Consider the following 12148-nt stretch of genomic DNA (forward strand, 5'->3'; position numbering starts at 1 on the left):
ATTGGAGAAAAAAATGTGAAAATGTGTATTACAGCGACCAGAATGTGCATTTGATCACACTTACCATGTGTTGGTCTCTTGGAAGACCTGGTACAGGACTGTAATTGCTAGAGTGGAGACCAAAGTGTGATCACCGCTCCAAACCAAAGCTTCCAGTTTCTTATGGGTCTAACAATGCACCAGGTGTGGAGCAGTCAGAAGGGTCTCTCTACCTGGAGACACAAGAGCTGGAGGGAGTGAGGGCCGCACGTGAGTGACACAGGTTTACTGAACGTATTTTTCATGCTGGCAGGAAGAAGCCCTCCAGTGGCTAGTAAGGGCCGCCAAATGTAAAGTTAGAGCCGGACAGGCAAGGATTTTGTTTGATGTTTTGATTTATACTGTTGTTATTCTGGAATAAATGCACAATTCAACTTGAAACCTGCTGTCTATGACAGATTTGTCATTGCCGACCCCCACGTTTGCTGGGCAACAACAACATGCATGGTGGATGCTAGCCATCCATTCTTGAAAGCCAATGGTGATTGATACTTAACAATTTGAATCGGTATTGAAATTCTTCAGTCCTGCTAACAGTGATACAAACTTGTCCTGTATACACACCATTTTCAGAAAATATTGGTGACCTCCCCACCCATAAGGTGCAACCTAAACGTTGCGGCTTTGATGTGACTGACATGCGGCTGTGCTATGGCCGTCTACATCAATTAAGTAATTGTGATCATAGATATAGAAATATTATTTAGTAACAGTTTCATGTACTGATAACCTGAAACTGTTACTAAATATCGATTCCATTATGAATTATGGTCACAATTACCCAATTGATGCAGCCGGCCGCAACACAGTCACAACTCAACGGTGTCAAAGTCAAAGTTGAGTTACACCCTTAGAGATAACTATTATTTAAGCAAATTATTAAAAAGTAAAGATGTTTAGATAGACTTGCTCTTTGCAGAAGAGTCTTGCGTGTAGCTGATGGTAAAAAACACTCCATGTGACGGCATCGTTCACTCTGAACAGCCCCCCGATGATGACGTCTCCTCTCTTGTAATACTTGTATTGACACGACGCCTGGATCGCAAACAGTTTACATTGTGGAGATGAACTCTGCACCACAATCCCATAAAATAACTGACAGAGAACATTTAAGCACATGATGATTGGAGACATGAATCAGACTGGATGCTCTGGGGATCGGTACAGGACACAGCATCTCCTCAGCTCAGAGCAGCAATAAAGACTGGAAGACATCTGCAGCTTATATACAGATTTCCCGATAAAATTAGTAAAGGAGCTAAAATGTAAAATCCCCAAGATATCTCACAGAATCAGAAATACTGCTCCTCGGTTATTTTATTATTCAACAGCCGGTCACATAGTTTTATTTCAGACACTACAAATATATCCAATTCAGTGCGCGTTTTATGAAGAAAAGCTGTGTATTATCCATTTGTTATGCAAGGCATTGACACATTCATTGAAATAGACTTATGAACATCAACACATTTTCCATGGATCTCATTGGAGGCTGTTATAAACTGTTACTGCTTTTGTTTGCGACCTGTGCCTTCCAATATAAGTCTATAGAAATACTGATGCCACATTGATATCCCACAGGTGTCATCCTTGTCTGGTCCCCCATTTTGCCCTCTAAAAGCAACCTACCACTACGGATCTACCTATTAAAGTAGATCTGGTGGTAGGTGCATATAACGTATGTAAGGATAGCCTTTTTTAGGGCTAATCCTTTACTCTGCTCTATCTTTTCTTATCGTTAATCAGGGTAATATGCAAAATTTCTAAAGAGACTACTGGGGCATGGAGTAGCTGTAGCTGAGGCTACATGGGGTGGCTACTCCACGCCCCAGTAGCCTCTTTTATCCTCTTACCTACACATCTTCAGCATGCAGCTACAAGGAGCTGCGTGCATTCGTCTGCAAAGCCAGAGTTCTGCGCATGCACAGTATCTCCGTCTTTGGAGCCGAGACCCCGCAGCCGCAGGCCTGTGTTCTGCGCATGCGCGGAACTCTGGCTTTGCCGACGAGATGTCTGCATATTACACTGATTAAAGATTACAAAAGATAGAGGGGAGTAAATGATTAGCCCTTAAAAGGGCTATCCTTACATATGTTATATGCGCCTACCACCAGATCGACCTTAATTTGTAGATCTGTAGTGGTAGGTTTCTGTTAAGGTATTGGGAAAATTGAAAATGGGATTCTATTCTGGACTTTGGTGCACTTTGATTTAAACCATTCCATTGTAGCTTTGGCTGTATGTTTTGCACCATTATCCTGTTTGAAGGTGACCTTACATTACAGTCTTAGCACTTTGTAGTCTCTATCAGGATTTCCTCCATGGTTGCCTTGTGTTTAGCTCCATCTATCTTTTCATGAACTTAGCGGCTTCCAAGCAACTTTATTTCAGAGAAATCTGGTGTGTTCATTGATTTTCATGATGTTGTTTGTTCATTGATATTCTCTAACAAACCTCAGTAACCCAAAGGTGATGTCTGGCAATTAGAGATGGGCGAATTTGTTAAAATTCGGTTCGTCCCGATATGCCTGGATACTTGCATGTCCTATGTGTTCTGTATCCACTCCTGCTTTTGGCTATTAATCCTGAAGCTTTTCATCCTTCTGGCAGATGAAATGAAGGGGAAAACCAAACACTGGCAACGTCATAGAATGGTGGGATGGTGAAAACAGCATTATGGAAATCACAGGGTGTTCCAGGGAGACATTGGTCAGTTGGCAGCAGCATGAGTAGGCTGCAGAGTAGCTGAATGACAAATTATGGAGGCGGCGGAAACATGATAGGCTACAAAGTGGCACAATGATAAGAGTGAGGAGGTGGCGGCAGTAGCATCAGCAACAGGAGGCCACAGGTGGCAGCAACATGGAAAGCCACAGAGTGGTCCAATGACAGAGTGTGGAGGTGGAGCAGCAGCAGCATCAGGAGGCCACAAAGTGGCACAATGATAAGAGTGTGGAGGTGGCGGCAGCAGCAGGAGCCCACAGGTGGCTGCAACATGGTGGCAGCAACAGGGAAAGCCACAGAATCTCACAATAATATAGTGTGGAGGTGGGATCAGCAGCAGCAACCAGAGGCCATAAAGTGGCACAATGATAAGAGTTTGAAGGTTTTGGCAGCAGAACCAGTAGCAGCAACAGGAGGCCACAAAGTGGCACAATGATAAGAGTAAGGAAGTGGCGGCAGCAGCAGGAGCCAACAAGTGTCAGCAACATGGTGGCAGAAACAGGGAAAGCCACAGAGTGGCACAATCATATAGTGTGGAGGTGGTTTAAGCAGCAGCAACCGGAGGACACAAAGTGGCACAATGATAAGAGTGTAGAGGTGGTGGCAGCAGAAGCAGCAGCAACAGGAGGCCACAAAGTGGCACAATGATAAGAGTGTGGAGGTGGCGGCAGAAGAAGCAGCAGCAGGAGCTCACAGGTGTCACAACATGGTGGCAGCAACAGGGAAAGCCACAGAGTGGCACAATTATATAGTGTGAAGGTGGCATCAGTATCAGCAGGATCCCTCAGGGTGGCACAAAGATATAGTTTGGAGGTGGCATCAGCAGCAGCAGAAGCCCACAAAACACACAGAAGAGGAGGCCACATTGTGGCACAACAATGAAGTTTGAAATGAATTTGAATTCGAAGTATTTAATGTAAATTTTAATTTGTAGATTGGAGATGCCACATCCATTATAAATTACAGTTTTCCTAAAAAATATCAGGTCTTTGACAAAAAAGAATTCCAAAGGTGGCACCAGCAGCAGCAAGAAGTCAGTGGTGTGGAGGTGGGGGCAGCAGCAGGAGACCAACAGGTGTCAGCAACATGGTGGCAGCAACAGGGAAAGCCACAGAGTGGCACAATGATATAGTGTGAAGGTGGCATCAACAGATGCCCACAGGTGGCAGCAACATGGTGGCAGCAACATGGAAAGCCACAGAGTGGTCCAATGAAAGAGTGTGGAGTTGGAGGCAGCAGCATCAGCAGCAGCAACAGGGGGCCACATAGTGGCACAATGATAAAAGTGTGGAGGTGAGGGCAGCAGTAGGTGCCCACAGGTGTCAGCAACATGGTGGCAGCCACAGGGAAAGCCACAGAGCGGCACAATGATATAATGTGGAGGTGGCATCAGCAACAGCAGAAGCCCACAGAACCCACAGCAGAGGGGTCCACATTGTGGCACAATGATGAAGTTTGAAATGAATTTGAATTCGGTGTATTCAATGTAAATTTTAATTTTTAGATTGGAGACGCCACATCAATTATACATTACAGTTTTCCTGAAAATATCATGTCTTTGACAAAAAAGAACTCCAATGTTGGCACCAGCAGCAGCAGCATGAGGTCAGAGGTGTGGAGGTGTCGACAACATGTGATATAGTGTGGAGGTGGCATCAGTAGCAGCAGGAGCCCGCCGGGTGGCACAATGATAGAGTTTGGAGGTGGCGGCAGCAGGAGCCCATATAGCCAACAGCAAAGGAGGCCACATTGTGGCACAATGACGAAGTTTAAAATGAATTAGAAGTTGGAATTTTCCATTTAAATTTGAAGATTAGAGACTCCATATCCATGATACATTACGGTTTTCCTGAAAATATCATGTCTTTGACAAAAAAGAACTCCAAAGGTGGCACCAGCAGCAGCAGCATGAGGTCAGAGGTGTGGAGGTGGCAGCAACATGGTAGGCCACAGAGAGGCACAATGATATTGTGTGGACGTGGCATCAGTAGCAGCAGGAGCCCACAGGGTGGCACAATGATGTAGTATGAAGCAGGCATCAGTAGCAGCAGCAGCAGGAGCCCGCAGAGTGGCACAATTATATAGTGTGAAGGTGGCATCAGTAGCAGCAGCAGGAGCCCGCAGAGTGGCACAATGATATAGTGGGAAGGTGGCATCAGTAGTAGTAGCAGCAGCAGGACTCTGCAAAGTGGCACAATGATATAGTGTGAAGGTGGCATCAGTAGCAGCAGCAGCAGGAGCCCGCAGAGTGGCACAATTATATAGTGTGAAGGTGGCATCAGTAGCAGCAGCAGGAGCCCGCACAGTGGCACAATGATATAGTGTGAAGGTGGCATCAGTAGCAGCAGCAGCAGGAGCCCGCAGAGTGCCACAATGATATAGTGGGAAGGTGGCATCAGTAGTAGCAGCAGCAGCAGGACTCCGCAAAGTGGCACAATGATATAGTGTGAAGGTGGCATCAGTAGCAGCAGCAGGAGCCCACAGGTGTTAGCAACATGGTGGCAGCCACAGGTTAAGCCACAGAGTGGCACAATGATATAATGTAGAGGTAGCATCAGTATCAGCAGGAGCCCGCAGAGTGGCACAATGATATAGTGTGGAGGTGGCGGACAATTCCAGTCCCTGGTAAAGATGGTAGGAGGCAGATGGAGCAACTGGCAGCAGATGTGTGGCAACAGGCGGGTGGCAGCATCAGAATAGTGGCTGAGGCAGATAGTTAAAACCCAGACTCATTTCTCAACGTTTGGAGGAGGCGTCAAGGCTGATCTAATCTGATGTAATAGGCATTAATGAGTTGAAATCCTGGCCGATCCAAGCCTGATTCATCTTGACAAACGTTAGTCTCTCCACATTACGGGTGGACAAGCGGGTTCTCCTTGGGGTAACGATGGCCCCCACCGCACAGAGCACCCGCTTTGATGCCACACTACTGACCAGACAGAACAGCATATCTACTGCAAACCCCGCAAGTTGCAGCCACGCATCAAGTTTGGCTGCCCAGTGGTCCATGGGATCCTCTACCTGAGGTGGTAAAGTGCTGTCCAAGTAAGCAACCACCTGCCAGTGCAGGATCTGCTCCATGTCCTGCTGCTGCTGGTGGCGGTTACCCTCTTCACTAGGCGGGTGGAGGAAGTTGCTCAATAAGGAATCCAGACTTAAGCGGCTTCCGATGGAGCTGCTACTGCTCCTACCCCCCCCCCTGCTCCCCACAGCAGCCGTGGTAGTAGTTTGCAAGCAATAACTGCCAGGAATCCCCCGGTCAGAGCTGACAGAGGACGGACAATGTCGCACATAGGCAGCGGCCAACTCTGTGCACAGTAAGGGAGGTTACTCCCTCTCAGCAGCTGTAAAAAAGTCACCCATTTTTGACCAGTAGCAAGGGTCTAAGAGGGTGGAGAGCCAAAAGTCATCCTTATGGCGGATGGACTATTCGGCTGTCACTAGTTAGGCAAAGCAGCATGCTGCGGGCCATCTGCACAAGTGACTCTGAGGGACTCACGGCCTCCATCTCCACATTATAATGCCACGGTGCTTCTGGGTCATTTGCCTCATATTTTTACCTCCTCCGGATGCTCCTGTTCCTCCTCTCTTTCACATCCACTCACCTGAGTGGAAAAAACACTGATTTCACCAGACTCTGCTTGTGCTCCAATGTCCTCCTCCTCATCCTCCTCCAGTTCAGCCCCAACCGGACTCATGTGGCCATGAGATATAGTCTCCACTTCTCCAGTGCCCTGAGCAGACAAATTTTGCATCATGAGTTCTGGGACATGAAGCTGTGGAATTATGTTATTCATCCCGCAGTCCTGGCGACTGAAAAATAATGTGGCCTCTTCAAAGGGGCTGAGTAAACGACAGGTGTCAAGCATGAGCTGCCAGTGGCTGACACAGGGGAGTACTACACTCCGCTTGCATCATCAAAAAATCATTAACAGGTTTTCTCTGTTCATACAAGTGGTCTAACATATAGAGGCTGGAATTCCAACAGGTGGAAACATTGTATATCAGACTATGTTGGAGTAGGCCGTTCTGATGCTGCAAATCGAGGAGGGTGTGCTTGGCTTTGTAAGAATGGCTGAAGTGCGTGCACAGTGTCTTGGCCATTTTTACAATGACTTGCAGATGGGTGTAAGACTTCAGGAACTTGTTGACTATCAGATTGAACACATATGCCATGCAGGGCGCATGGACCATCCCTCCTCGGTGCAGCGCGGACACCATGTTCCTCCGATTGTCTGTCACCATGGTTCCAATTTTAAGTTGTCGTGGAGAAAGCCACTCATTGATTTCTTCTTGCATGACGTGGAGCAGTTCCTCCCCTGTGTGACGTCGTTCGTCCAGGCAAACCAGGTGTAGAACTGCATGACACCACTGTGCCCTGCACATGTGGTATGATTGAGCAGCACTTGTGGAGGCTGAGGTGGTGGAGGAGAAGGAGGAGGAGGTGGACAATGGTTTAGGAGCAGCAGTTTTACAACGTGGAGGAGAAAGCACTGTCTCTTGTGGAAGTTGTTGGTGTGGCTGGGTGGGAAGCACATTCACCCAGTGGGCTATAAAGGACATGTACTAGCCATGACCATAGTTAAAGCTCAACACGTCCGTGCACCTTGTAAGAAACTGATAAGCTCAATGACCTGCCCACCTTCTGTTATACATATTGGTGAAGGGCTGGCACAGCCTTTTGGAAAAAAAATTGCGGCTTTGAAGTCTCAACCTCGGTTCGGTACAAACAATTAGTTCTCTGAAGGGTGCAAAGTCCACGACTTGGAAAGGGAGAGACTGCAGTACCAACAACTTGGACAAGAGCACGGTCAGCTTCTGCACCTTAGGATGGCTGGACGCATAGAGTTGTCTCTTTGTAATCGCCTCGCTCAACGACTTCTGGCACCATGCATAGCGAGGAGCAGGAGCATCTTGACCGGGAGATGATGTCAAAGACAAACAGCTCCCTTCAGCAGAGGTGCTGGAGCCTTGGCTTGCTGAAACAACATGTGTGCCACTAGGTGCTGCTGCTGCACCTGCAGGATGGACCACATCTGACACCCGTTTCTCCCAGGCTATTGGATGGTGACTCTGAATGTGTTGTCCAGGGCCGTGTTGCCAAGGTTAGCTACCTAGCCACGCTTCACTTTCTGCCCGCATATACAACATATACCCACGTTCAGCTCCTCTTTTGTCTTAAAAAAACTGCCACACTGCCAAGGTGGTAATGTTACCGCCAACACGACTACTATTGCCGCTGCCCCGCTAAGCCCCTGTGCCACTGCTTATGCGAGTCGGGATTTGTACCCCGCTGATGTTTGGCTCCAGTTCTCACACTGCTGCCACCCTGCTGACTCACGGCCACATTGCAGCTTGCTGCTTTCTCCGCTGCCTGATGTGCAAGCTGATACTCTCTTTGCCTGATGATGATGAATCCCCTGCTACATCCAGCTCCCAAGTGCGATCAACTACATTATCGTCAATTTGCGTTTTCAGGTCACTGCTACTCTCCTCACCGGCGACAGTATGCACAGCCTGCCTAATGCAGGAAACAGCAGAATTCTGCCCCACCTCTTCACTGCGAAGCAGCTGCTGACTGTCAAACACTTCGTCCTTGCTGAATAGTGGTGTTTGTAGCTCTCTGGCTGCGGGAAAGGAACAGGACAGAGGCTGGTTGAGGACAGGTGAGGGCCAATGACCTGCTCCTGGGCAATGCCAACTAATTGATGTATCTGAGGAACCCACATACTCTTGGCTGGGGTTGTCAGATGTTATATTTGAGGAATTGGATGACCTAGCCAACCATTCAACATCCTTTGAGTTGTTGATCAACACACTGCCACTAGATGACAACAGCAGTTCTGGCCTCACAGAGTCACCCCTGCTGCAACGTCCCCTTACTGTGCTGCCACCTCTGCCTGCTCCACCTGCCACCTTTCTGTCTGACATAATGGTTTATAAACTACGTAGATTTCACACATAAATCTAGCTGTAAACTATAGCCCCGAAAATGTATGGCAATGTGCGTTATGCAGATACCCAACAACTGACAGTGTAATTTCTTTGAAAATCACTCTACAAACTACATGCATTTGAAACGTAAATCTGGCTGTAAAACATAGCCTAAAAAGGTATGGTAATGTGTGTTATACAGATACCCCACAAGTGAATCCAAGTAAGGAGAGTTACTATAAAGCAATAGTGACTGTTCTACAACCTTTGGCTGTGGCAGCCATGCTGTTTTTAATGCAGGTGAGCTTGGAGTTCTGCGATTTCATCAGGTGGGCTGGATTGATAAATATCCAATCAAACTCTGTATGGCCTCTCCGTTCTGACAGCATTTGTAGCTTACAGGAATATGGTGCAAGCCTGGCGTCTGCTTGCACGAGTGGAAGTTGTATTAGACACAGATGTGACCTGTCCGCCTCCTGCAGCATCAGCTACCTTATTTGCTCCCTTCTTTATTTTAACACGACTACACTACTGAATTTTATGCATATACAGATGCAGCTCCAGTCACTGCGCTATAAAATGGTTTTGAGATTACAAATGTAGTGACTATGGTATTATATTAGTTTGAGATTAAATATGCAGTGACTGCTCTATTTGATAGTTTGAGTTTAGAGATGCAGTTAATGGTATTGAATTATAGTACATGTATAATGAGGCAACTATAGTCTCTTCTTGAGATGGGTGAATTTCACAAAAATTTGATTTGCCGAGTTTGCTGAATTTTCGGTCAAAATTTGTTTTGACCCGATTCAAATCATGTTGAATCACGTTAAAAAACAGGAGCGTGGTTTGGTCTTCAAACAATGCTGTGTTTTAGTATGACATGCACATGACAGCCGCCGCTCTTAGAATCGCTTCACTCTTCACTTCCATGTGCACTTACAGAGGCCAACTTCACCGAATAAGTGAAGCAGGAATGCAGGGTGTTTCAGGTAAACAGCTGTCAGTTGGCAGCAGCATGAGTAGGCTGCAGAGTGGCACAATGACAAATTCTGTTGGTGGCAGCAACATGCTAGGCCATAGAGTGGCAGAATGACAGATTGTGGAGGTTCCAGCAGCAGGAAGTCAGAAAGTTGCACAATGACAGAGTGTGGAGGAGGGTGACAATTCCTGTCGCAATAAAGATGGTGGGAGGCAGATTATATTTCTCTATAGTACACCAGTTGTTTCTCCCTCTCAGCAGCTGGCAAAAAAACAACGGTAGCGAGGGTCCAAGAGGGCCAAAAGTCATCGCTATGCCGGATGTTGACTATTCGGCTGTCACTAGTTAGGCAAAGCAGCATGCTGCAGGCCATCTGCGCAAGTGACTCCCGGCCTCCATCTCCACTGTATACTGCCATGGTGCTTCTGGGTGCATCTGGGTCAAACAAATTGAAATTTAAGGTATACAGATCCCTAAAATGGACACCCTGGACTTTGAGCAAAAATCACCCCATCCGCTACTGAGTACAAGTAGCTAGACATTAGAGACAGCACGTGCAGTGGGAAATGATGGGATTGCAATACACATAAGCCTGCCGGTCGCTGATTGGCTTACATGTCTGCACATGTGATCAAGGGTGTTCCTTTCTTCTTCACAGAGTTCTCTGCCCACATGTAACATGTTGTTACATTTTGCTAATAAAGGAAAATAAAAAATGTGTTCCTATGAATCACCATAAACTTAGGATTTGTTCAGAACTGAAGTTTTCCTGAAATTCTAAACGATTTCCACTTTGTTAAAATCGATTCGCCCATCTCTAGTCTCTGCCTCCAAAAGGGCAATTATTTTTATGTGTCTATCTATGTAACAGCCTCCTACTCATACCTAGCTTCCCTGAAAAAGCCAATTACTCAATTTTTTATGTCACTATCTACCTGTCTCTCTCTCTAGAAGTCTCCTCTCTTTAATGGCATTGGGATGTGTGACCTTGCCTTTTATACAGTAGGGTCAAGCATCCTGCCTGGTCAATGCCCACACTGGATATGGCTTGGAGTTGCTGGGGGCTAAAGCTCAGCAGCCATTTAACCAGAATTTGGCAGATAGATAGTTCATATGATCATCATCCCTGGTTTTGATTGTCATCTCTTCAAATCATCTTTTACTGTAATGTACAAGTTGTACTGTAACGTCCTAGTGCTGCAGGGGGGTGTATGGAGAAAGTTCATGGGCTGAGCTCTCAGCGGTTGTCAGCTGTATAATACGCCTGGCACAGCCTTGGTTGGTGCTCGCACCAATCGCGTCAGTTACACTGTTAAGTGACACGATCGGACTCAACTATGGCTCCTACCATTTTGGATGGCCGATCAGGGCCTGGTAGGCTTGCAATATATATTGACCTCCAATCGACAGCCGATAGCTAGCTATTAGAGTTCATCAGTAAAATAGCTATATACTGCAATACAATTGTATTACAGTATATAGCATGATAAATCAGACAATGCAGGGTTAAAGCAGAAGTTTAAATCACTCTTTCCCTATAAAACATATAAAAATAAATAAACAGTACAAAAAAAACCCACAATTTGCACGGGTCTGTACACCAAAGTGTGAAAAAGTTATTGGCCTCAGAATTTGGCAAAATTGTTTAAAATCTATTTACCGTATATACTCGTGTATAAGCCGAGTTTTTCAGCACAAAAAATGTGCTGAAAAACCTAATCTCGGCTTATACACGAGTTAATAAAAAAAAACATGAGTTAATAAAAAAAAAAAAAATTAATACTCACCCTCTGGCTCCCGGTCCTCGGCGGCGGCTCCCGGTCCTCGGCGGCGGCTCCTGGTCCTCGGCGGCGGCTCCTGGTCCTCGGCGGCAGCTCCCGATCCTCTGCGGCGGCTTCTCTCTTCGATCTTCACGTGCCGACAGTCGCGTCTATGCGACTTGCCGGCGGGCGCACAATATGATGTAGCGGTGTCGCCGCTGATGACGTCATCAGCGGCGACACCGCCGCATCGCAATGTGCGCCCGCTGGCACGTCGCATGGACGCGACTGCCGGCACGTGAAGATCGAAGAGAGAAGACGCCACAATGGACCGGGAGCTGCCGCCGAGGACCGGGAGCCGCCGCCGAGGACCGGGAACTTCAAATCAAAGGTGAGTATTGTCGGAGGGTGAGTATTAAGTTTATTTTTTTATTATACTGAGGGCAGGCTGTATACTTTTTGGGACAGGCTGTATACTTTTTGGGGCAGGCTGTATACTTTTTGGGGGCAGACTGTATACTTCATGGGGGCAGGCTGTATACTTCATGGGGGCAGGCTGTATACTTCATGGGGGCAGGCTGTATACTTCATGGGGGCAGGCTGATTGTATACTACTTGGGACAGGCTGTATACTACAGGGGGCTAGCTGGCTGTATACTACACCCTCGGCTTATACTCGAGTCAATAGGTTTTCCCATTTTTTGTGGTA

Source organism: Engystomops pustulosus, chromosome 1, assembly GCF_040894005.1.
Source record: "Engystomops pustulosus chromosome 1, aEngPut4.maternal, whole genome shotgun sequence".
NCBI lineage: Eukaryota > Metazoa > Chordata > Amphibia > Anura > Leptodactylidae > Engystomops > Engystomops pustulosus.